The sequence below is a fragment of the Nicotiana tomentosiformis genome, chromosome 7 (assembly GCF_000390325.3).
Source record: "Nicotiana tomentosiformis chromosome 7, ASM39032v3, whole genome shotgun sequence".
Taxonomy (NCBI): domain Eukaryota; kingdom Viridiplantae; phylum Streptophyta; class Magnoliopsida; order Solanales; family Solanaceae; genus Nicotiana; species Nicotiana tomentosiformis.
The window spans coordinates 108219747-108224705 of record NC_090818.1 but is presented as its reverse complement, the minus strand read 5'-3'; positions in this window follow the sequence as shown (position 1 = coordinate 108224705).

Below are 4959 nucleotides of genomic sequence, written 5' to 3'. Positions count from 1 at the left end.
CTCGACTAGCTTCAAACAGACCTCATAACAACTTCTTTGGCAGCCAAGAAACTCATCAAAAACCCGAAATGAAAAGAAAAACAAACTAGGCACTTTCCTTATAACTGAAACGTAGCGATTTCGGGGCTGTTTCGGGTCGGTTTTGTGGAGGTTTTCAGCTCGTTTTTGATGCTTTTTGAGCAGATTTTTGTGGCTTTTTAGCTTCTATTTTGAACTGATTTTTGCTGGGGTTTTGATGTGGAAACAGAGCTGGTTTATGAATTATTTTTGGATTGGATTTTTGAGTGAGAAAACAGTGCGTTTCAGCTGCGTTTTTGGGTGGATTTGGACTGATTTTAAGAGCTGTTTTGTTAAATTTTTGGGGCTGAAATTTCCAGGTGCGATTCGTCGCTTTTTTGGCTATTTTTGTAGCTAATTTTTGCTGGAAAATGGCTGTTTTTCAGGTGCTTTTGGAGCCGTTTTAGAGTTATTTTCGGCTGTTTTTCAGCTGGGTTTTTGGAGGTCTTTCTCTTTTTGTTTTCTTGCTGGAATTTTTATGCTTTTCTTATAGGAAGAAAAGGATTCAGCTCCCCCCTTTTTGGGGTTCCTTTGGTCTTTTTTCATGAGGAAGAAAAGAGTTAGGGGTTGTGAGTGGGGGATAAAGTGTGGGAGACAAAGTGTGGGGGACAAACATGGGGGGCACGCGTGGGGGACAAAGAGTGGGGACTCGCGTGGGAAGATGGGAGCGGGAAATATTTAAGCACGGTAAAATATTAGGTGCTCACAGTAGTGTTGGGCGCCATCACGACCTATAAGTGAAATTGGGTCGTGACAATTTTTCTCATCATAATTCTAATTATAAGCCTGGTATTTTATATTTTTTCTAAAATTTGTATTTTATTCCTTTTTTTCTGCTTATCTAATTATATTATTAATTATTTAGTATTATTAAACTATCATATGAATTTTATTATCCATTACTTAATGGTTTGAACTCAAAATTAGTATTCTTCAAAATTAATAGCTTTACGATTAGCTTTTAAATTTGAATGGTTTTACCTATATTTATTAATTTATTAATTCAAATAGAGTAACCAATGAATTTAATATTTCAAATTTAGAAGATTTTTTAGTTTGAAAGGTAGTATATTTTGTCTTAACAATGTCATTTGACCTTTTATTATTATGCCACTTGTCTTAATATATATATATATATATATATATTGTCTATTTCTGCGTCTTTTTGTTTTTCTTATTTCAGATAAAAGTTTAAATAAAATGCAAAGATAAAATAGGGTAATAATTTTTGTTGTTAATGTTAATAAATGTATTTACTTTTCAAACCAAATTCAGATAATTATCTTCTAATCTAATTATCATTTTTTCCTGGGATTATCTAATTTTTTAAACTAATTTATAATGTATAAAAATGTGTGATAAAATGGAAAACAAGTTATATGTTTTTATTAGAAATTCGATTTTTTTTGATTAATTAAATGATGATTACTTAAATATATTCATTACTAAATTGTAGATTTTTTTTTTATAGATATTACTAAATTGTAGATTTTTTTTTTATAGATATTTAAATTCAAAAATAATAACCAATAACTAATTATTAACAAAATAACTAATTATGACATGCTTTTTTTTAGGATGCCACTTGGCTTATTGTGATACTTTTTTCTTTGGTTTTTAATAATATATAGATTCACGGTAGAGATCTTACACTGGACAGATTGAGAAAGCTCTAGGTCGTTCTTGCTCTCAAAACCCTCTTCAAAATATTGTAAAAATAACTAGTTTTCGTCCTACCCGAAGTGCCTTTTATTTTTACATGTTTTAAAGTCAAACATATCGATATTTGGCCTACCGCATCGCCCAGGGCGTTGCCTAGGGCGCCGCGGTAAGAGGGATATTTAGAACTTTTATCAATATTTTGACCAAATTTGATCTGTCGCGTCGTCCAGGATGTCGAATCAGTGTAATTCTCTCCGAAATTAGATTTATGCTATGTTACCTTTTAGTAAAAAGGTTATAACTTTTTGTAGGAATGTCGTAATGGCAAACAGTTTGAATACTCAGATAACTTTCATTTGATATGTATCTCATAGCTTAATTCATAACACATTGGGAGATCTGTAAATAGGTCATGTACTAGTATGTTCGATTTCTTCTATTAAACATTTTCAATTTGTTCCAAACCATTTTTTGTGATGACCCAAAAGGTCATCTTATGTTTTAGAACTCGAATATGCGCTCTTAAGCCTTAAAAATATATTTTTACCATTCTCAATTTGCGTGCGCAGTCCGGGCAGGTTTTCGGAAAGCTTTTATGTTGAAAATTGATGAAAATAAGAATTTATGCCTTAAAAGATGATTTTAGTTGACTTCGATCAATATTTTTGGTAAGTGGGATCGGATCCGTATTTAGACGGTCCCGATGGGTCCGTATCGAATTATGGGACCTAGGCGTATGTCCGGAATCAAATTCGGAGGTCCCTAGCTCAAGTTATGATTTTTTGATGAAAATTAAAAGTCTAAAAATTAATTGTTCTTAAGAATTGATTGATGTTTGACATTGTTAGTGTCGGGTCCGTATTCTGGTTTCGAAGCTTGGTATAAGTTCATTATGATATTTAAGATTTGTCTGTGAAATTTGGTGAGAAACGGAGTTGATTTGACGTTATTCGGACGTCCAGTTGAGAAGATATGAATTTTAAAGTGTTCTTGAGAATTTCATTTGATTTGGTACTAAATTCGTAGTTCTAGGTGTTATTTTGGCGATTTGATCGCGCGAGCAAGTCCGTATGATATTTTTAGACTTGTGTGCACCTTTGGTTTAGATCCCCGAGGGCTCGGGTGAGTTTCGGATAGGCTACGGAGTGGGATTTGGCTTGAAAAACACTGCTGGTGCATCTGATATTATTGCAGGCCTCTGATATCGCATTTGCGAGATCAGGCATTGCAATTGCGACCTCTGAGAGGTTCGCATTTGCGAGCTTCTCATCGCAAATGCGAAGAGAAGCTGGGCCAATAGTTTTCGCATTTGCGAGTTTTCTTTCGCATTTGCGAAGGGAGTCGAGGAAGGGCAGTGATCGCAAATGCGATCATTTAGTCGCATTTTGCGAAGATTCAAGGTCGCATTTGAGAACTTATCTTCGCATTTGCGAAGGCAGCAGAACTGTGAAGGGTTTCGCATTTACGATGACTCCTTCGCATTTGCAAGCTTCGCATTTGCGAAGCTCATGTCCCAAATGCGACATCTGCAGCTGATCAAAATGACTTTTGGACGGGAATTTTCATTAATTTCCCAAATTTTCAAGACCTAAAACACAAGAGGTGATTTTTCAAAGACCATTGCTTCCCCAAATCATAGGTAACTGATTCTAAACTGGTTTCTTTCCATCTTTCACTATATTTTACAAGATATCAACCTAAAATCTACGGTTTTCATGGTAGAATTAGGGGTTTTGGGTAGAAACTAGGGATTTCGAAAATTTGGGGATTTAGACCTCAATTTGAGATCGGATTCCAAAACTAATTACATATTCGGGCTCGGGGGTGAATGGGTAAAAGGATTTTGGTCTGAACCTCGGGTTTTGACCAAGTAGGCCCGGGGTTGATTTTCAACCTTTTGGAGAAAAATTTGGGAAATTTAATTTATGAAATATAATTGATTTCTTAAGCAATATTTGATATTATTGAGTCATTTTTGAATAGATAAGAGTGGTTTGGAGTTGAATTTCAAAGGAAAAGCTGTGATTGAGAATTAAGTGGCCTTCGGAGCGAGGTAAGTGTTGTGTCTAACCCTGACTTGAGGGAAATAGGAACCTTAGATTATTTGCTAAGTGAAATTCATGTGAGCGGCGTATATGTGAGGTGAGAGTACTTATGCGCCGCCAATTTACATGTTTTCGATGTTTCTCAGTTTTCTTATATTGTCTCATTCTTATGCCTAATTGCGATGTGTTATACTAGTGTTGTTCAATTTATCGTTCTTATCATGTTTACGGATTTTCTGATGATAATTGAGTTTTTATTTCAAAGTTGAGATTAATGTTATGGAACCAAATATTGAAGTAAGGTTTGTACTCGTTATCTATCTCCATGTTGATATTTATGCATTGTATTATGATAAGGGAGAGTGTGAATGCATGAAGGGTGATGCCGTGCCATATTGTGAGTGTTAATGCACGAAGGGTGATGCCGTGCTATATTGTGAGTGTTAATGCACGAAGGGTGATGTCGTACCATGATATGGGAGTTAATGCACGAAGGGTAATGTCGTGCCGGTTCTATTTATTTTATGGTGAGATTGATAGTAAAAGCACGAAGGGTGATGCTATGCATTTTTTTCTTACTGTATTTAATATTCCTATTGATTCATGGTATATTGACTGCTCCGATGATCATTCTGTTATAGTTCGTTATCTCGTATTTCTCTCAGTATGTTCCCTTCCCGATATTTCCTGTATAGTTCTTCATTTCTGTTATTTGTATATACACTGTTAAATTGTACAGTTTGATTCGTAGGTGCCTTGCCTGAGCCTCGTCACTATTTTGTCGAGGCTAGGCTCGACACTTACCAGTACATGGGGTCGGTTGTACTGATACTGTACTCTGCACTTTTTGTGCAGATTTTGATACCGGCTCGGGTTGATCGAGATTTTGCTATTGGTCCGCTGTCCGGAGACTCAAGGTAGATCTGTCGGCGTTCACAGACCTTGAAGTCCCCATCTACTGTTTATGTCACTGTTATTTTCTTTCATTCAGATAGTTGTATTTCTTCCAGACTATTACTTGTAGTAAATTCTAGAATGCTCGTGAATTGTGACTCCAGATCCGGGTGGTAGTAATTAATACAATTTTATAAAATTTCGCATCTCTTATATTTCATCCTAGTTAATTATTGTTATTTACTGAATGGAAATAAGGAATTGGTTTAACGATTTTCTAACGTTAGTTTGCCTAGCAAGT